Genomic DNA, 21,035 nt, shown 5'->3' with positions numbered 1-21,035 from the left:
GGTTTGAATTCTAGTTCTGCCAGTTACTAGGACACAGTATTTAACCTCTTTGGTTTGGGTTTAGCCAAGTGTGGTGGTTAATTTTATGTGTCAACTTGGCTGGCCCAGATATTTGATTACACATCATTTCAGGGAGTGTCTTTGGGGGTGTTTCTGGATAAGAATGGGTAGAATGCCTGTTGCCCTCCCCAATGTCAGCAGACCTCATCCAATGCCTTGAGAGCCTGTAGAACAAAAGGGCAGTAGAAGGGGGAATTCACTTCTTAGCCTGACTGCTGAACTGGAGCACTGGTCTTCTCCTGACCTTGGAGGAGGCACGACTCTCTATGACTCTTGCCTTCGGCTGGCTGGTTCTCAGGCCTTCAGATTCAGATTGGAATTACACCACTGGCTTTCCTGGGTCTCCAGCCTGCAAAGGGTAGATTGTGGGACTACTTAGTCTCCATAATCACATGAGCAAATTTCTCATAATGAATCCATTTGTCTATCTGTCTCTGTATATCTCCTATTGGTTTCACTTATCTGGAACCCTAATATAAAAAGTGTAAAATAGTGTCAATAGTCTCAGTCAGTAATTGTCAGAAATTCTCACAGTCCTATGTGGATGTTGTGAAGAATAATAATGCATGCGCCTGTGGTCGGCTTACAAGAAGTGGCAGTTTTATTTACCATCATACCAGGGATTGATCAGGGAAGCAGGATCATTCATGGGATCTGGAATAAGGGATGATCATAGGGATTGGAGTTCACAACACAATGGTCTATGGAAAGCAGGCATCTCGGGTGGGCTGGTGGGCCCAAAGTTGTATCCTTTGGCAGAGCTGGTAAGTGGGAAGAAAATTTGGATGGGAGTGGGAGAAATTAAGAGGAAACTCGAACCCGGGCAACCCGGAACCCTTGAGGAGAAGCTGGGATTTGTATTTATTTCTCACCACTCACAACCTTAACGATGCAGTGACCCTTAGAAGCAGCTTGTGCATTTTGCCAAATTGGTGCATGCGCAGGGGCCCCGGACTCAGGGATGCTGGAGGAAGCTACTGCCAGGAGCCCAGCTACTGCCCCCTAAGCCGTCAACAACACGCATGCGCGGCAGTAGCGCCTGAAGCCCGGCACGGACCTTCCCGGAGCGCCCGCAGCCTGCTGTCCGTTTCACCTTCCTAGTCTCCTAGGGGCTGGTGCCTGCTTGGAACCCTCCAGGAAAGGGTGTTCTGGGAACCCCAATTGTAGCTTAGCAAGTTGCTATGAAATAAAATCGCCACACTCACAAATAGGGGAGAAAGCAACTGACATTTAATGAGGTCAACAATAAGCCTTCACGTTTGTCATCTGATTTGCTCCCTACTCTGCCCTTATGAGTAAGGGCTATTCTCTTCATTAACTGGCTTGCTGGAAGTCACACCATTATGGACAGCAGAGGTTGCAGACAGGTCGTTGGAGCCTGAACACTTTCCACCAGGATTTGACCTGTGTGTCTTGCTCAGGCTTTTCTGTCCCGGGGCTCCAGCTCCATCACGGTGATACCCTGAGTGCCCCTGCATATTGCACTCCTCTGACGAGGGGAGGACGAGCTGTTCTGAACCCATCAGGGGTCAGGTTGCACTGCGCAGTCTAGTGCCATTTGAACTGCACTGAGGGGAAAGATTTGAACAGAAAAGCAGTTGGGCAGGAATTCGATTTTAATTAAAATGTATTTACTACAGGATGCACTGCACTTAGAGAGAAGCTTAACGGGGGTTGGTATGTGGGGCAGGTGGGGGTACAGTGTGGACGGGGGGAGGTCAGAATGACATGACTCTCTGAGAGACAAAAAGCACGAATTCCTTCTGCGAGTTCATATGTGCCCTGATCTGTACCAACCCAGCACATGGCTGTGTGTCCCTCCTTCCCTTCCTAACTGTACTCTGCTTTCAATCAAGCGACGGCCTCCCTCCCGCGCAGCCTAGTGTCTCAGGGGAGGCTGAGTCCCCCCAGAGCTAGGCAGGGGCCCCGCCCTGCACAGCCAATCAGCACATTCCAGTCCTCTGCTTACCCTAAGAGTTCAGGTGGGCATGTGATGCAATCCAGGCAGAGTGGGTCTCAGGACTCCTGCTTGGAATGCTGGGCCGGAAATGTTCTCTTTTGGATAAGGTTGCTGGTGGCAACAAGAGCTATTGGCAGTAGCTACAATGAGGAAAACCAGACTGAAGACAAAGCCAACTCAGAGGAAGGCAGAACCAAGAGAATTGCAAAGAAAGGTTGTTGGGGATCTCACTTCTGGTCTCTGCAATCACAGGAATCTCTTTCTCTCCTATTGTGGTTGGTCTCTTCTACTGCATGGGGAACACGCTGACAGCTAGCCTTGACTTCTTCGGAAAGAGATAGCTCTATCTACACACTGGTCCTGAAGGCGAAATCCGCTTGGACCATGGGCACATTTGTTGGACCAGTCACCACTGGGGCTCTGGTGTTGGCCAGGCCTGGGAGCTGTGCCCAGTCTGGTAGCTGGGAATAGGTACAGAGCACAGGCTCACACGTCAGCCAGTCAGATTCACCCTGCCATATGCTGGTTCCTGCGAGAGCTTGAGCGAGTGACTTCACTTCTGCAAGATTCTATTTTTTCATCTCTAAGGTGTGGATGATAATTGTACTCTCTTCAAACACACAAGTTTAGAGATGGGAGTGGCCATGTTCCTGATCTGGAGTTGCTTATAATGATGCCTCTTAGAGACTCTAGTTCCCTACATCCTTATTAATATCACCCCCCATTTATTTTATTTAAAAACATTTATACATAATTTACTATGTACCAGTCACTATAGTATGCACACATCTCTCTATTACTATTCCCCTATTATAGGTGAGGAGCCTGCTGTACAGAGAGGTTAAGTCACTTGCCCAGGGTCACACAGTTAACACATGGCAGAGCTGAGATTCAAACTCAGGCATCTTGACTTCAGAGACTATGTTACTAATTACTTAGCTAGAACGTCTCTTAGAATAACTGCACTGTACATATTTATGGGGTGGATATATGATGAATGGATGGGTGGGTGGAGGGGTGGATGGACAGATAAACTTGAGTGAGTCCCCTCCATGAGCTGGAACAGAGAAAAGTATCCCTGTCCTTGCTCCTTGCCAGCTTCACTACGGAGGATTTGGAAGCGGCTTCCCTAGCTCCGTGCAATTTCAGCAGTGTGCTCTAGAATGGGTGGCAGGTTTGCACGAACGCGAGTCTGCCTGAGCTGCAGGTGTGGCCCAGCCTGCCTGGAGGATGCAATGGGTTTTATAGCATTGTTTCACCTCTTGTGTCTCTAAGGACCAGACTTATGTCCTTGTATTTCACAGTTGGCTTTGAGCTTGCACGTGTGCACACAGACATACAGGCATATACACACACTCCCCAGGGTATCTGGGCCTGGGGATAGACAACTTTCATAATCCCATGTCTCACCCTCTGCACACCCACTCTCTGTCTCTATTTGCTCTGGTTGGGATTTCATCTCCTTCCTGCTCTCAGCTCTCCAGCACTGACTTTCCCATCATTGCTGCCAACATGCACACAGTCCCCAAAGAGCTACAGGCATTACTGATTTTGACAGGTGCCATCTCTCCCCCAAACTGTCTCTGGAAAACCCACCGAAAATGTGGTAGGTCTGATGAGTTCCTACGGACCTTGAAAACATTTATACGTTTTCTCTATGGAAAATGGAGCATTCAGAGCCCTATCAGGAAGATAATGGGCTAGAACAAGGACCTAGTGATCTTGCTTCTCATACACTGTTTGAGGGAGGCACAAATGTTTCCACTTCCTGGCTTAGGAAGTCCTTCTCCAAACATAGCTCCTAAGGTGGCCTGGGACCAGCCTGCTTTTTCTCATCATTTAAGAAGGTCACTGGACTTTGTATAGATACCAGTCTTCCTGTTTCTCCTGAAAGCCCAAAGGCTTTTGGTAGCAGTGTGGGGATGAAGCTGATGAGAACCAGCTTTCCTGGAGCATCAGTACAGGAGGAAGAGGTCTGAGGTCCTGGACCCTTTTTCATTTGGACAGGGAGACACAGGTGGTATATCTCTTTTTCCTGCCATTCAAATGCCGTGAGAGGCACCCTGGCTCCCCCACAGAAAATCTCTGCTTCAGGAATCCACGTAATGGGGAATTTAAGAAACAAAACAGATGATCATATGGGAAGGGGGTGAAGAGAAGAGAGGAAAACAAACCACAAGAGACTCTTAATGACAGAGAACAAACTGAGGGCTGATGGAGGGAGGTGGCTGGGGGATGGGCTAGATGGGTGATGGGTACTAAGGAGGGCACTTGTGATGAGCACTGGGTATTGTATGTAAGTGATGAATCACTGAATTCTACCCTCGAAAACAATATCGCACCGTATGTTAACTAACTAGAATTTAAATAAAACTTTGAAAAGGAAAAAAAGGAATCCACTTAGTTCAACTCTGACCTTCAAGCAAATTGCTAGGCTGGAAATAAAAAGAAGCCAGCCCTAACACCCCCAGAGCCTTTTCAGAACCCATCAGGTAGATAGCCAATGATGACGGAGATCACCAGCTGAAGTTTTTTCCAGGGAGGCACGTATGTGCTGGTAAACCCATCGCTTCCAGTCTGAGATGCAGATATTTTTAGGGATGAATCTGGGCCTTCCTTCTCTCCCTCCCTCTGATGCTAATGTGGCCATCTGTATCTCCCAGACAACCTTCACCAGCACACATTCTCCGTCCTGACAGAGTGGGCTGAGGAAGAGATTATTATTAAATATAGCATACTGAGCCACGGCACAAGGAGTGTGAGCTTGCCTGCGTGCTAGGAGTGAGGCGGGGGCGTTAGAGACCTGGAACCCACTCCCACGCTCCGTGACACTCACGAGCACCTTCCCTTCCCTGCAGCTCCGTTTATTTTTCTATTTCTTTAATCTGTTAAGTGAGGGGCTTAGCTGATATTTCCTCTACCATCGGCTCTAACATTGCATGACCTTCTCTTTGAAGAGCTCAGTTGTATAAACTCCCAGACACACAGTCCAGCAGGATATGCCATGGTTACTGCTCTGTCCAGAGGGGGTGGCATTGTCTCCTGTCTCTTTTTCTATCCACCCTCTGGGGAGATGGCCAGGAAGGGTGGCTTGTGTGTGGTGGTGAGGGGCCCTGGCCACTGGCTTGCGAAGTCCCGAGGCTTACCCTCATCCACGCAGTTAGCCCCCATCAGCTCCCAGCTTGCCCTAAAAGCTCACCTAGCAAGGGTCTTTCTTACCCGAGCCCCAGAGTTAAAGAGATTGGGTGGGAGTAGGGTGGGGGAGAAGAGAGGAAGAGTCTAGAAAGGCACTGGTAAGTTTCAGTTTTTGAGCTAATCAAACTGCTATACTGAACAGTGCTATCTTGCAAAACTTGGTTGGCCCAAAGTGCTCCTGAAGTAGTGTTAAATTTAACTTGGAGAACGTTGTGCTAGAGATAAGGTGATTGGAATTATAAAAAAAACATAAAAGTAATAAAGAATACAGTTCCTGTAACACCTTGTACTTATGCTTATGAAGCATGAGTTACATGAATGCAGGAAACACATTCAGCTTCAGCTGGCAATAGCATTTGTGAATTGAATGAATGACTATCTCCAGCTAGATCCCCAACATGGGTGTCTCAGACACAGGCCAGAAGGAAGAGGCCCTGTGTCCACTGAGGCTTTGTGGTGAGGGTGTCTCCTGAAGCTCCTCTCTGTCTAGGGTTTCCTATATCAGTGTGTGAATAAAGCACGGCCAGGCTGCTCTCATCTCTTGCCCTGACAGTGCCCAGGTCTGAGCTCAATGGAATGTTTAGGCAGGTCAGGCCCCAGAGCAGTTCCTTTAGAGATAGACGTGGCCTGTCCAGTGCTCCAGAGGCACGGGCAGGACTGTAGCGGCCCCAGCGCACTGTGGTTAGGCATGCACATTCTGGAATCAGATAGCTCTGGGCTCAAATTCCAACTCTGTTACCTATTAACCATGTGACCTTGACAAGTTACTTTGCCTCCCTGAGTCTCAGTTTCCACATCTGTTAAAGGGAAGGATAATAAAGATACGTACCTTACAGAGCCATACTCAGGATTCAATGAGAAAACGTGCCCAGAAAAACACTCCATCAACTGGCCTCACAGGGGGAGTTCTTTCTGAGTGGAGAGCTGCCCCTCTGGGAGCCACTGCTGTTTTACACACGGAGCAGGGGCGGCTTTTGCTGAGGCTTATTTGCAGGAAGTTTGGTTGAACCCGAAAGATGCCAAGAGAACTACCAGGTAGGACAATCCCTGGGAAAACTCAAAAGGCCTGGAGTAGGATCACCTGGGAAGGAGCAGAGAGAACAAAATAAACCCCGGGTTTGATGGGGGCCAACTGTTCTGTTGGTACTTGCCTGGCAAGGGAACGTGGTGTCTCTAGAGGGTGGTCCGGTGCTGTGGAAACTCCAGCAGCCTGGAGCCACAACACTGTTTTCTCACTGCCCAAGCTTGCCTGTTCTCTCCCGGGTCAGCTCAGTTCCAAGGACCTTTATTGATGCCTACCTGGGGCCAAGCCAGTGATAGGCCCTGGGTCTCAGAGGTGACCAAGACATGGCTCCTGCCCCTGGGATCCCTGTTTCGTGATCCCTGCTATACTGGAGAAGTCCTGCACAAGCTATGTGTAGTATTTACCGCTTACGGAGTCGCTTTGCACCCCTCGCTAGGCCCCACGCTGTTCACACTGTAGTTTCTGTGGATGGTGCCCTCTGGAGCTGAGGGGGTCTGGGCAACCCAGGAGCGTGGGCAGAGCAGAGATTAAGGTAGTCATCTGACAGCCAAGAGAACAGGGTGCTTCGGTGATTTTGACGAAGGTAACACAGGTGGTCTGTACTACCCTCCCTCTTCCCACCAGCTGTATTCGAAGCACGGCCAGTCCGGGTGAAAGGAAGAGCCTATTAGCTAGCAGGGCGTTTGCGGAAGCCCAGGGTAGTCAAGGAGCAAAGCAAGGAGGGAGGTCCACGACCGTTACAGGAAGTGCCATGCTGCTCCCGCACTTTCAAAAGGGGAAGCTGAGGCTTGCTTTCCAGCTGCCCAAGCCAAGGAGCCGAGGCCCAGACCCAGCCTCTTCCTTCACACTAAGGTTCTAGCGCCCAGGTTTTCATCTAGCAGCACCATCACGCCCTGCCTTCATTGGCCCTCCGCTGGTCTGGGTGGGAGCGCCCGGGGCTCCCCGCTCTGGGGGCAGGCTACAGCCCACGTGCGCCCGCGGCATACGCGGTGACAGCTGGCCCCATGGGGGCGGAGCGGGCGTGGAGCGGGGGTGGGCTCCGCGCCGCACTGCCATTGGCCGCGGGCCTCGGGTCGGGGGCGGGCCGCGCCCCCGGCTGCTCTGTCATTGGCCGCGCCGCCCATGGGGGCGGCTACCAGCCGGGTTGGCCGCGCCGAGCAGAACTGCAGGAGCTAGCCCGGCTAAGCCTGCGCGGGGCTGCCTCGGTGGCTCCCAGCTCCGCAGGCCGCCTGCGGGTCCTGAGCGCCGCGTCCGCGGCTCGAGGCGAACGCAGAAGCTAACCCGAGGCTCGGCGGCCGGCGCGGATCTCGGTAAGTGGGTGGGGTGGGGAACCGGGCTCCAGGGAGGGTGGACGGGTGGGGACCGTGGGCAGCCGAGCCTGGACTCTGCGCCCTGGCCCGCGCCGGGGAGAGTCAGGTGCGGCCGCAGCATCTCTTGCCTCAAACCCACCCCGCGGGGAGCCCGGCAAGCAGGTGGCCCTGCCCCAGGGAGGCCGGGGCTGCCCGATAGGTCTCGGAATCGATTAGAACGCAATTAAAACTTGCCACTCTAGCCCGAACTACCTCTTACTCCTCCCCAACAACCAAACCTTGTAATTCTAAGCCTAGAAAATCCCCAAACGTCAACACAGAGTGGGCGCCACGCGCCAGTAGTACCGCATGCCACCGGGGCAGATCATTCCCAAACTTTGCTTTCCCATAATTTGGGCTCCGCTCTGTTCACGCTCTTTCCCGGCTCTTCACTGGGCACTCCCCTACCCAGCCCCGGTTCTCCTCCCTCCTTAACAACAGGAAGTTAAGTTGGGCCAAATGTCAGTGGCCTGCCTGGCCTCCTGCGGGCTGGGTTTGGGACTGAGTCCGGGGCGGGTGGTGGAGGTGTCCAGGGGGCCGTGGCGCTGTCCTCTCTCTGCCGCATACCCTGCCCCCCTCCCCCTCCCCCTGCAGCCCAGGCGCAGCCCAAGCGCACCCAGGTCCGGGAGCACCCCACCGGGCATCTGCCGCGCCTGCCTTGCTGTTGCCAGACTGGCTCTGAGGGGAAGTGGGGCCTTGCCCGAAGTCCCTGCCACCATTTACCTGGCTTCCAGACTGGAGCGGGTAGGGTTAACTTTATCCTAGGCCGGCCTCCCTCCCGGCAGAGCAAGGAATCGCCTTTGCTGGATGGGGAAGAGGCGTGTTGAAACCAGAGTAAACGTGTGTCTCCTTCCACATTGTTAATTCTGTAACCTGGTTCCTAAGGCCAAGAGAGCTTTTCTTTGGAAGCCTCTCAGGCCTTAGGGGGCTTGGGGTGGCAGTGTGTGGACCCTTTGGCTGTCAGTCCCGCTTTCTCACGATAGTCTTCTGTGGTTTCAGTGAAGGGTGAAGTCACTAACCGGCCCCCTTCTGGGCAGGTCCCTCAGGAAGAAAGCCAGTAGCCGGCTGGCCCTCTGATGTTTATGTGCCCGGGGGCTCTGGCACCTGGGCCAGCTCTGTTTTTGTCTTCTTGGCAGGGGAGGCAAACCCAGCAAGGGGGCCTCAAGTCTCCAGGGAAGCCCCCGATATTCTGAAGACTCTTTTTGCAGTAGGAAGTTGCCTTCAGGCAGAAGGCAGATTTACGAAGTGCCTACTGACAGGTCCTGTCCTGTGGCACTTTTGCACAGATTGTGTGGTTGCTCTCCAAAAACTCTGTTTTTCTGTCCTCATTTTAGTCTCAGGTAGGGTAAGTGCCCAAGGTCCCACAGAAAGTGGCTGAGGTAGGATTTGAACCAGGCTCTGCCAGAACTAAACCCAGTACTCTTCCTGCTGCCCTGTGGCTGTGGAAACTGAGGTGCTACAGAATCACGCCTCCACTGTGTGCCGATTGGAGCCTCGTGGCCTCTGAAAAGATTCTGTCCAAAGATTCGGGGGCTCCTGCTTTGGCAACGCACTTGAACTGACCCTGCTTAACCCAGGTTGTTCAGCCTGCAGACAGCTTGCTCAGTCTGTCCTCCAGTCAGGGATGAGTGGCTGGTGTTGGTCAGGCTGAGATGGGGAGGGATTAGCGGCTGGTGTTTGGGTGTTATCTGGGGGGTGAAGGGGGAGAGCCTGTCTCTGCCACTGACTTGGTCTCACCCCTGAGAGTTGGCTCCCTGGACTGTCTAGGAGGGCTATTACCTGGAATAACCTCTACCCCAGATCTGATTCTAGTTTTGTTTGTTTTATTTGCCGGGGCGGGGCTGGGGGGCAGTTGTTGAGGTTATGGTTGTAAGATGATTGAGATCCTCAGCTTGAGCATACCTTTCTTAAAAAAAATGACATCACTCTTGTCCCTGACTCCTTCCTTCCTTCAGTCCCAAACATCCCAGGCTTTCTGCTCATCTCTCTCCTTAAAAGCAAATCATGATTAGCCAGATACCAACCAGTTGTACTTTAGTAAAAAGCATCTTATGGACTAAGGTTGGTTTTAGCTGTGGTCGTCGGAGGCCCATTCCCAGGAGCTGGAAGGAGCAGAGGAACAGCTGGGTAACCCCCCCTCTGCCTATGATTGGGGCATGTCTTCTCTCCACCCAGGTCCCTACTCTCATCTGGGTGTCTCTCAACCACTGACCTGCCCCTTTCACTGCCTGCTACTGAAGGGTAGAGGTCTTGCCTTGTTGGTGGAGAGCCTTGATTCTGGCCGGTAGGGTAGGAATGCAGGAAGGTTTGCTAATCCTAGAAGCCCTGCCAGGGATAAAAGTATCTGTTGTTTAAAGAGCCAGGGAAGGGAATGCTGGGATCGTCCCCATTTTACAGATGAGGAAACTGAGACTGGGGCAAGTTAGAGCTCCTCCTCCCCCCACCCCCCGACCCCCATCGCTTGGCTAGTGAGTAACCAAGCTAGGATTCTGGTCTCCGTCTATATGAATGAGGTTTATGTGGTGAATTAAATACCGAAGAAAGCAGGAAAGCCTGGTGGCTGCGCTCTGTACTCGGAGGGCTGGTATGTGCATCTCCCTTTGCTGTACTTCCTACTCCCCGACTTCTGTTGTAATTATTTGTGAGCAAGTCTTCCCACCCCACTAGGACATGGCATTGAAAACACTCACAAAACTTAACCCACTTATTTCCTGGTTCTCCTTTGTTCAGTATTGCCTTAGCCTTTTGTACCGGTTTTCATTAACCTATCCACCATAATGTACTGCAGTCCTCTATTTTAAAATATCCACGAACATTTCCAGACACAAAAGGAGAGAAAATAGTATAATGAGCCCCATCTACTCATTATCTAGCTTCAATCGTCAGCAAGATTATGCCAGGCTGGCTTCATCGCTCTCTTTTCTCCCCTTCTATCCTGAATTAAATTTTTTAATTTATATTTTAAAGTTTATTTATTTATTTTGAGAGAGAAAGAGGGAGAGAGAAAGAGCTTGCACATGTGCAAGCAGGGAAGGGGTAGAGAGAGAGAGGGAGAGAGAGAGAATCCCAAGCAGGCTCCGCACTGTCAGCGAGGGACATCGTGACCTGAGCTGAAATCAGGAGCCGGACGCTTAGCCAACTGAGCCACCCAGGTTCCCTTCTTCCTGAAGTATTTGAAAGCCAATCTCTGGTATCCTGTCATTTTGCCCCTATATAATCCAGTATAGATCTATTTTTAAAAGAATGTTTTCTTTCATAACCACACTGCTGCTACTGCATGTAATAAAATTAACAGTACTTTGGTCTTATCTGTCTGTATTCGGATTTCCTTGTCTCAGAAAGGACCTTCACAGTTGGTCTGTTCGAATCAGCATCCAAAGTCTGTATGCTGCATTTGGTTGCTAGTCCTTCTATGCTTATTTTAGTGTGGAGCAGTCTCCCCTCCGCCTTTTACCCAGCCGTTACCCTCCGTTTTATGTGCCCACCTCCTCCCCCCAGCCACCAAACCCTCTGAGACTGGGATCCACATCTGTGCCGTGCTGGATGCCCTTGTGGCATCCGGGACGGGGCGGAGCCTTGCTGAGCATCCGTCCAGTGGTGTAGCCACTCAGGAAATGCATTTTGAGTGAATGAACCCCGTCCCGGGCTCGTGTGGCTGCCTGTGACTGTGTTTAGATAAGAGGTTTAAAAAAAATAAAAGGACTTGCTCGCGTGTGGAGGTTTCCCCAGCAATCGTCAGTCTGTAAACCTCGTGAAATAATAGGAGAACTATTTTCTGGGCTCACTGCGCCGCTCTGGTTTGTGGTGGGGAGCCCAGACGGCCGCCTTTGTGCCCTGGTCAGCAGTTGGGCTCCCCGGATCATGTGTGGGGCTGACAGGCTCTGAGGTCATTTCTGCCAGGGCTTGGAATCCCTACTTAGTCAGCCGCAGGCACCACTGCATTCTCACCCGGGCACTTGGTGTTCGGGCTGCACATAGACCTCTGCCCACCTCTGTCTGCGCAGCGCTTCCTCTCTGTGCCTTCACCAGCCGCCTCACCTGCCCCACACCTGGCCAGCTGTGGAGCCTTCTCAAGTCACTCTTCATCTGCCGCTGGCCGGTTGGGACCGCAAAAGACGGACGTTTGGGACCTTTCAGTGTCTTGTCTGAATTTGTACCACCTCTGGCACCTTTGTGAGAATCCTAATAATGAAGGACACTGGAGGCTCTGGAGGGAAGGAAAGGTGTGCGTCACTCGTGGATTCCTTGTCGAATCTCCAGATGGTCCGATGCACCCAGCAGGGGCCCCGTCTGCAAACAGCCCTCAGAATGAGGAGGTTTTTCTTCTTTGTGTTTTTGTTGTTTTGTTCGTTTTTGTTTTCTTTTTCCCCACATAGACAGTCTTTTCTGCTAGGTGGAAATATAACAAAATTAAAAATTTTTAAGTCCTTTTTTTTTTTTGATAACCGTGTGAGAGTTGATTTGTTTTCCTTTATCTTTAGTAGTCTTTTTAGCATTTTCTTCAAATTTTTAACACTAAAAATATTTTGTTTTTCTAATGGAAAATCCAAATATTTGGGGTTTTTTTCTTCTTAAAAAAGAGAATTTTCGGGGCACCTGGGTGGTTCAGCTGGTTGAGAGTCTGACTTCAGCTCAGGTCATGATCTCCTGGCTCATGGGTTCAAGCCCCATGTCAGGCTCTGTGCTGACAGGTCAGAGCCTGGAGCCTGCTTTGGATTCTGTGTCTCCCCTTCTCTGCCCCCGCCCCTGCACGCTCTCTCTCTCTCTCTCTCTCTCTCTCTCAAGAATAAATAAACATTAAAAAAAGTTAAAAAATTTTCTTCAACGTGGATGGGTGGACAAAGTTATACATGCATTTTGTACAGCTATGTGTGTGGAAAAGGTCACAGAGCCATTGGCATTTTGATATTTGCTTATTTTGTTTTACAACATTATCTTAACATACCTGGGCCGCCTCATTTAGGGAATAAAGCTGGGGCTTAGGAGACAGGCAGCCATAGAACCCACACAGCCTCACCCTCTCCCATTCTACCTCCCCCCCCTTTCCTTCCTGAGAATTTCATTCTGGTTTCCCTAAAATGAAATCGTTCTAATGTTAGGCTCTGATTTTGACATTTTTATTCAGGGAGGTTGAGATATCAGAGGAACACAAAATAACATGGTTGTTAAGGTAGGCAGGGCAAAGCTTCTGGCCCCAGTGGCCTGTCTTGTCCTCTGGGGAAAGCGCCTGACAGTCAAACACCCTGCTCCCCTCACTTTGGGAGGGGTGGTGGGTGGGAGTGGTGGGGGGGGGGGGAGCTGACCACTCCCTCCACCATTTCTGTTTTCCTCCCTGCATTTTCGCCGGAGGTAGAAAACATGGCTGGTGTGCCCTGATAAGTCTCCTCCTTCCTAAAGCACTGATCATCTGGTCTCACAAACTCAGGGCTGGCAGGGATGATAGGGGACATGGGCCCTCTGATCACAAACAAACTTTCCCTGCAAGGCTGGATCACCATGGAGTCTGACGTTTGAGACCCTTCCCTTCTTTGTCAGCTGTTGAGGAAATGTCCACCTCTGTGTCCCCTACGAAGAGCCTTTTTGATGGCCAGGTGTGATACTGTTTCTTAAATGCAATTGCTCTGTGCTCTTTACACACCTAGATATTACTGTAGCTCATTCTGGGAAAACCTGGCCTGGCTGTATCTGCATTCCTTCCAAGGCTTGGTCAGATTTCTCTTTGGGGAATACACACGTAAAGGCAGGTCTCAGAATCGGGACTTATTTCCTGCTGGTTTGGGGCTCAGGTTGTTTTCTCCTTTCTGGGCCGTGAGGGATGTGCAGATGTCCTTCCTGCTGGCACAAGAGGAGGGTGGCAAAGAGTTGGACAGTGGCTCTTGCTCTCCAACCTGCCACAAGAGAAGGTTTACGGGACGTTTTCGGGCATGAGCTTCTGACACACCCAGTCCAGAAGCCTAGCCACGCCAGAGGCAGGAGTGGGAGTTTAGGAACATCCTGTTCTGGCCTTGCTGCCGAACTATCGATGTGTTAGATACGGAAACTACTTCTTTGCTCTCCTGACTTTGAAGGGCTGGCCTTGGCTTCTTATCTGAGTGCAGACGGTGACTGGTAAAGATTTGCAGGATCTCGGGGTTTAACTTGTACCGGGGGCCAGGAGAATGAGGTGTCGGAGGGGGGGGCATGAAAAGGTTCTAGGAAAAAGCCACTTGGACCTTTTGGTCACCAGGAGAGCTGTTGCCTGGAGCAGAGTGGGCCCAGGGCCTGCGGGGGGCTGGCAGAGCTGCTGACCTACCCTGTTGGACAACTGTTCATCCTGGACGAGCAGAAGGGGGTATTGACGTGTTGTGTGTGGAGTTCGTGGCGGCTGTAAAGTCAGAGTGCTGATGGCTCCATGTGTCAGGACAGCTGGGCTTTCGCACAGCTTGATACAAAGGTCAGGAGGCCCCTGCTTGAAGGAGGTAGGGGTCTGATAGCAGATGATACAGAAGAGAGGAATAGACAGGGGTATTGGGGAGGCCTCTTTCCAGACTTCAGAGAGAGGACTCGGTGTATCACTTCCTCAGGGAGTGTCCTGTGGGGCTTGTGCAACTGGTTGGGGCTGTGGGGGGAGAGCTCCTCGGCCTTCTGCTGGAGCCGCAGAACATGACTGTTGTGAAGGAAGAGGAGACTCTGGATGAGATCTCCAGCTTCCTCTGGATTCCAGGTTTGTGGCAGTTGGAGGCCCAGGACTCCTGCTCACTCCGGGTTTCCATCTCCATCTTGGGTGTGTCTGTTATCTTGTACCTGACATCACAGACTCTCTTAAAAAAAATGACTCACCCGCCCACACACAGACACACACAGATGCTCAGCACTCGCCCCCACACACATGAGTACATGATGGTCCCATACTCACTCAGGACAAAGGTAATTCAATGAAAAGTCTCTCTCCCTCCTGCCCTCCAGCCCTCCAGCCCTCAGTCGTCTTCCTCGACGGCATCGGCTGTCGCTAGCCTCCTGTGGACCCCCACAGACAGAATCTAGGCATCTGTTTGTGCCTGTTTCTCCCCTTTGCTCCTCTTTGGACCTGCTGGGAAGCAACCAGGGTATGAAGAGGCAGGGCCCACGGGGCCGCTGAGCCCCAGCGGTTATTTGTATTAGCCAAAGCTTAACTGTTGTCCTTCCCCCTTCCTGTGTCCCCTCTCCCCTTGTGGAATCTCCTTGCATGTGATTCGTGGGTGTAGAGAGCCTGGACATTGAGAATATACCTCGGGGGCCTGTTCTGGGTACAGGTGATACAGGCACAAACAAACCGTCCTGCTAAGACAGATCTGGGTTTGAATCATAGCCATGTGGCTTTGGGCAAGTCCACGAACACTAGTGTATTTGAGTCTATGTAAAGGAGGTCATTATACCCATCTCAAGGGGTAGATGTAGAGATGAAATTGGAATATTTGTGAAGCACCCTGCATAGATAGGTAAGCACTCAAAGGGGTCTTTACTTCCACTTTGAAGGAGCGGCCCATTTTCAGAATGAATGACACCTGCATGGAATCCTCTGGATGGCTTCCTGGAAATCCTCTCCGTGGGCTTCCTGAGCTTTTCTTTCCCTGCAGAAGAGGACTGGCTCTCTATTTTCTATCCAGTTGAGCTCCTCCCCACCACCTCCTCAAGCCCTGAGGAGTCCAGCCTCTCTGCACCACCTCCTTCTGGGCCCCTCCCCACCCCCACCAGCGAGCAGGATGTTGCTGGCTGCCTGGAGAGGGCTCTGGGCTGTTTATGGTTGCTCTCCAGGGTGTTTATGTTGTGATCTCTTCAGAAGCTCCTAGCATATGTCTGGTTATTGCTGAAACTTCATCTTTATCTTCAGCGCAAGAGAAGAGAGAGGCTATTTTTAAAGATGTTTAATTGGCATGGCTGCACAAAGCGGCCTAGATTGCCTCCAAGCTCTTTCCCCATTTTGAAACCTTCCGATCCAGGCGCAGAGACCTTATATGTCCTGATTTTAGAGCAGCACTTAAATTTGGCAAGCGGTTGTAATCTCTTAAAAAGGTAGGTCAGGGAAGCAAAGGCGACCAGCTGTCTTTTTCCAGGCTGGGACGTGAATGAAAGTAGCATTTCTACGTCCATAGAAACCAACACCTGCCCCCAGCTCTGCCCCTTCCCTCCACCTGTGGTGGCGAAACCCCCTGTCCCCACATGCTGCCTGCCTATTGGCAAGGAGATCTTATCGTTACGTTTCCCTTTGGACTCAGGTGGGGCTCAAAGTGAGGAGGGCGTGGAACTAGGGTAGTTTCAAGTGATACCTTCCAGGAGGGAGGGAGAGAAGGAGGGAGGCCGTGAGTCACAGGACCTTGGGATGTCAGACTGGAAGGGCTCTCTGAGGTCATCCAGTTCTCACTCACTCCTGCCACCATGGTTTTTACTTATGGGGAAACTGAGGCTCAGAGGCTTGTTGGTACTGAGCAGAGGCCAGGGAGGGGCAGTTCTTTGCTCAAAGTCACCCAGCCAGGTGGGAGCCAAGTCTGTTCTCTCTCCACCATTTCTGCCAGGCTGTGATCCCTCCTGTGGTTTGTCTTGGGCAGATTTAATTGCAGTTGGCCTTCCCTTTTGAGGACGGGGCCCCACCCCCTTTCTCAGTTCTGGCATGCTTCGAATTTAGGATGCATACTCTTGCAGCACTGTCTTGCTCAGCTGCTGGGTGCAAGACCTTTCCTTATCAAAAATACCTCCCCCAGAGCCTTGGAGCCTAAAATTCCCACCTTTGTTTTCAGCCCTTGTCTCCAGAGGACCTTTGTTTAAAAAAAAAAAAAAATACAAATTTAACTGGGAAGGATAGTTGACAGATTAGTCGATCTCTGATTAGCTGTCAGCTGAAGGCTGAACCTAAGGAGATGAGTCAGCTGGGAAGAGGTGAGAGGGGGCAATCAGGACTGTAAATAGGACGCTGCTAGGGCAGGTGTGGAGCACCCCGGCCAGGGCTCTGGAGCACTGTGTGCGGCTGCCGTGCTGGGGATGCCATGCTGAATGACAGGTGCGGAGCCCTCATCTAATGCACACAGGTGGCCTAGACAAGCGACTGATGCCCAACCACCAAGGTAGAGTGTGGAATGTGCTTTGGAGAGCCTCACAGTGTGGGGGAACCAGGGGACATGGCACTTGGTGGTTGAGATGGGCCTTAGGAAAGAGGATTTCCACAGGCAGAGATAGCCAGCGGTATAGCACACAGAAAGGTGGAAGAGTGAGGCCACGTTAGAGGTGCCGTGTGGTGGCAACACGGGAGCTGCCTTGGGGGGCCGTGGAAGGCTGGAGTCAGGCCAGGCCTCAGTGCTGGGGGTGGGGCAGGGGGGTTTGTGCAGGTGTCCAATGCTCGTGGAGCATTGTGGGCCAGCCTCTGAAGTGACCGAGTCTCCCTTGCTTGTAGTCTCACAAGCACCTGAGTATCCCCTTCAGGTGGGTGCCGCCCTGGGTTTCTGGTGCACACTTTGAGGACACTTTCCCGGTGAAGGAGGAAGCTCGGGCATGCAGGTGTGGCTGGCTTGATGTTTCCAGGCAGCTGGAACAGTGGGAGCTTGGCTGACCCCCCAGCCTCTGGCCAGCTGGCCGTGGGGAAGGGGACAGAGGCTGAGCTTCTTCCAACTCCGGTGTTAACCTGGCAGGTGGGAGACACGGCAATCTGGTGCACTTAAGGCTTTGGCATTCGAGCAGGGCTTCCGGCACCGTTCTCTGCCATAGACGTCTCAGAAACACCCTGGCTGTATGTGATGGGATGAATTGGTCCTGTGAGCAGCAAATGGCATGAGTTTAGTGCCCATGGGAGCTGTTGATGGGGGTGGCTGGGGGGTGGGGGTAGGGAGCACTGAACCAGCTTTCATCTTTCTTTTCTCTAGTATCAGTGCTACGGATATGAGACCACATTGGTTCATTGACGTGACTGATCAATTAATTGTTCCATTTATTCATTCTGCGACCAAGACTTCTGGAGTTTCCTTCACGTGAAGCATGTTGCCACACTGGTGGTGGTCCAGAGGTGTAAAACCTTTGGCAAGCCCCTTACTTTCTCTGAGCCTCAAGTTTCTCTTCTGTAAGAGGGGAGTGATAATATCCACCTGTCAGAGAGGCTGTGAGGATTATATGGGGCGATGTGCATGGCACACTTCATGGTGCCCGGCACATGGTGGGTGCATTTGGTGGCTCTCCCTTCCTCGAGCCTATTTCTGAATTGGCCCACAGGAGTCTGAGAGCACAGATGTGGGCGGGGCTCCTCTTGGCTTCTGGCCTCCCATTCGGAACTGATCCCTAAGTGGCTTCTACCTTTAAGTAGTAACTTTTTAAGAGAACGGCTCAAAGCACCTGTGTGTGCAGCAAAGAAAGATGGGGGTGTCTTTCTTTCTCTTTCTGGTGACATCTTAGACCTTGGAACCACAGGGCTGTTCCTTTGGTGCCTGATTTCTCCACCGTGGTGGTCCAGCCTGGGCCTGCACGTCAGAGCTGACCTTGGCCATCTTTGGATGGCTCCCCCGGTCATGTCCTTGATGGCTCCCTGCAGCTTCCAGCATTTGGTCTCAGGCTTCCTTCTTGAAGCCACAGAGAATGAGTCTCCTCTTTCTCTCCACATGTCAGCTCTGCAGATACGGTTTTTAAATCCAATCTGTGATACCACCATTTGGAAGATGTACCACTATTTTCTGTACCTTCAAGAAAGAAAAAGTGCTTCCAATTAAATTGTGGAACACTGCTTTGTGACCGTCAGAAACTTTTATATTTACTGAAAGAATCCTTTTAGGCCTTAGACATAATTTTATATTCCATAACACTTGCATGTACATAAAAAGGAAACATGGGGCATGTGGGTGGCTCAGTCGGTTAAGTGCCCAGTTTCGGCTCAGGTCATGATTTCTCAGTTCATGAGTTCGAGCCCTGCGTCTGGCTCTGTGCTGACAACTCAGAGCCTGGAGCCTGCTTCAGATTCTGTGTCTCCCTCTCTCTCTGCCCCTCCCCTGCTTGGACTCTCTCTCTCTCAAAAATAAATAAGCATTAAAACATTTTTAAAGGAAAACAAATTAGTTAAGGCATTTCTAAAATATTTTCAGTTTTGGACTCTGACTCTTGCATTTCACTTTTTGACTCCCCCATCTTTGTGGCTCTTTTGATACATTATTATATTTTGGTAAAGTGATGATCCATTTCTTAATCTTAATTGGATGTTAAGGGGCTGTAAGATACATTCTGCTTTCAGACATTTTATAATTGAAGAATGTGCATCTGAATGCACATCTTCTAATTAGTAAAACATGATATTTAAAGGCAGCCCTCTTACTTTCTCTGGAATCTTCTTCCATATTAACAATCTGTGTTGTGGGTTCAGTTCTTTTTACCTTCCCTGTGGTTCTTCTCTGAGCAAACTCCCATATGTTCATATTCTTCTAATACACTGAAGGTAGTGCCCACACCGTATATGGTATTCATGGTGTGGTATGACCACAGCAGAGGAAGGGAGCCATCACCTTCTTAGTTCAGGCCATTCTATTTCTATTAATGCAGCCCAAGATTGTATGAACTTTTCTAGAAGCTACATCACACCATTGACTCACTGACATTACCGCAGACTAGATCTTTTTAACGTGTGGTGTTGGTAAGCAGCATCACCTCTGTCCTAAACATGTGTGGCTTTAGAATTTAAATACAGAGCCTCCTATTTTGTTCCCATCTGATTCAGAACAGCCATTTCTGTTAAATTTCAACTTGTTAATTTCAGGGCAACCATGTTTCTTTGGGCTTTTTCAGGATCCTATTTGAGTATACCTTCTATAGCACATTACCAAAAAATAAAAATAAAAAAAAAATTAAAAAAGGCAGGGAGCCAGGGTGGCTCAGTTGGTTGAGCATCCGACTTCGGCTCAGGTCATGATCTCACGGTTCTTGTGTTTGAGCCCCGCGTCTGGCTCTGTGCTGACAGCTCGGAGCCTGGAGCCTGCTTCAGATTCTGTGTCTCTCTCTCTCTCTGTGCCCCTCCCTTTCTCACACTTTCTCTCTCTCTCTCTTTTTCTCAAAAATGAATAAACATTAAAAAAAATAATAATGATAAAAAGTGTGCCTTCTATAGCATCACCCACATCCTGATAAATTGCTTACCAGGAGAGAACCCTCTGGCACACTACTAGAGACCTCTCCCCTCAGACATTAAATCTTTGATCAGCTTGCTTGGGGAACGGCAGTGCGGGCTGCCCCTTTCCTAAGTCTCTTTACTGCTTTTCTGACTTCTGGCCAGATGTCTTCTTGAATCTGGATATGCCACGTCCATTGGCAATTTTCCATCTCCCACCAAGTATCCTATCGCAGAAGGAAGTGAACTCTGGTTGACATCACATAGTCTCAGTTCCCAGAGGGCCCCCAGACTGCTTTCCTGTGTCCCCAGGCTGCCCCACAGTGATGCAGTAGGAAGTGCATCCGTCTCATCTGCAAGAGTTTCCAGCAGTCACTGACAGTATCTGAATGTGTGTATTTTAAAAACCAAGCTCATCCCTGATCTGAGCTCCCTTTGTCATCTCCGTGTTGATCTGTACTTGTCAGTCTAAAGACGCCTCTTTTTGAGAGGGGCCTCTATGCATTTGGAGTGGAAGCCAAGGTCAGACTTCCCGGGGCCCCTTTATGTCCCTGGACCTCTTGGTTCAAGATGACCCACATGCCTTCTTGCCCTCTGCCCTCTGCCGTGTGGCCACAGCTCATCCCAGTCTTGCCTCCTCCGGCTGACACGGGGCCAGGCCTCGCATCACTGTCTCTTAAGGTCTTCTTGGTTATGCATCCTTCATCCAGTGATGGGATGTGGGCCTTTTGACAAGTGGCCTTGTCTAGGCTTCCCTCTGCAACCACATGGCTTCTATTCTGCAACACTTCATATAGCGGTTACCTATGCGCCAAGCTCTGGCATAAGGGCTTTGTAAATATAAACTCATTTAATTCTTGTGCCAACCCCACGAGGTGAATATTGTCATCCTCCCCGCCCCCCACGTACCAGTGAGGAAATTAAGGCGCAGAAGGGTTAATTGACTTGCTCAAGATTTCACAAGGGAAAAGGGGGGAGTTAGAATCTAGCCAGTTTGTTCCCAGAGTCTAGCTCCCATTCCCTATGGTGAGCTTCCTGCTTCCCCTTCCTAAAAGGCCCTCCTCCTCTCCTCCTCCTCCTGCTTCCTCCCCTTCCCTGCTCCAGACAGCACCCCTCTCCCTCTCCACTCCACTGCAGAACTAGAACTGTAATTCAGAGTCTGAATCATTGACTTCCTCGGTCTCAGGTCCTAGAGCCCTTGCATTCTCCCAGCCACGTGAAGTCTGTTTTCTTGCAGTCTCAGGCACCAACTTCCCCTTCTTGGTCTCTCTCCAATTTCAGAGGAAATGATTGCTTTTCCTCCACAGTTCCTGTGTCTTCCTGGTCACTAACCCATTCTGCTATTGTTGTGGGGATTAGGTT

The 21,035-nt window shown here is 50.8% G+C and overlaps 1 protein-coding gene and 1 long non-coding RNA gene across 16 annotated transcripts in view; one reads left to right on the top strand and one right to left on the bottom strand.

Moving 5' to 3' along the window:
- Window positions 1-490: 490 nt before the first annotated feature.
- LOC147576651 (uncharacterized) lies at window positions 491-6,187 on the bottom strand. The gene is made up of 3 exons (XR_015241443.1): window positions 6,045-6,187; window positions 2,030-2,160; window positions 491-821 (listed from the first exon to the last, which is right to left on the bottom strand). It is a non-coding gene; the product is annotated as an uncharacterized LOC147576651 (long non-coding RNA).
- Window positions 6,188-7,395: 1,208 nt separating this feature from the next.
- The window catches only part of MICAL2 (microtubule associated monooxygenase, calponin and LIM domain containing 2), a 221,932-nt gene continuing 208,292 nt past the window's right edge, over window positions 7,396-21,035 (top strand). For 7 of the 15 annotated variants that reach the window (XM_086677955.1, XM_086677959.1, XM_086677958.1 and 4 more), the window contains exon 1: window positions 7,398-7,549. The gene's annotated coding sequence lies outside the window, so the exon portion shown is untranslated. Of the gene's footprint in view, window positions 7,550-21,035 lie in introns of all 15 variants that reach the window. The other 8 variants (XM_086677964.1, XM_086677963.1, XM_086677961.1 and 5 more) reach the window with 5 other exon arrangements.

This window comes from Puma concolor, chromosome D1 (genome assembly GCF_028749965.1).
Source record: "Puma concolor isolate L17-30 chromosome D1, mPumCon1.1.hap2, whole genome shotgun sequence".
Taxonomy (NCBI): Eukaryota; Metazoa; Chordata; class Mammalia; order Carnivora; family Felidae; genus Puma; species Puma concolor.
This window is presented reverse-complemented; position numbering and strand designations above follow the sequence as displayed.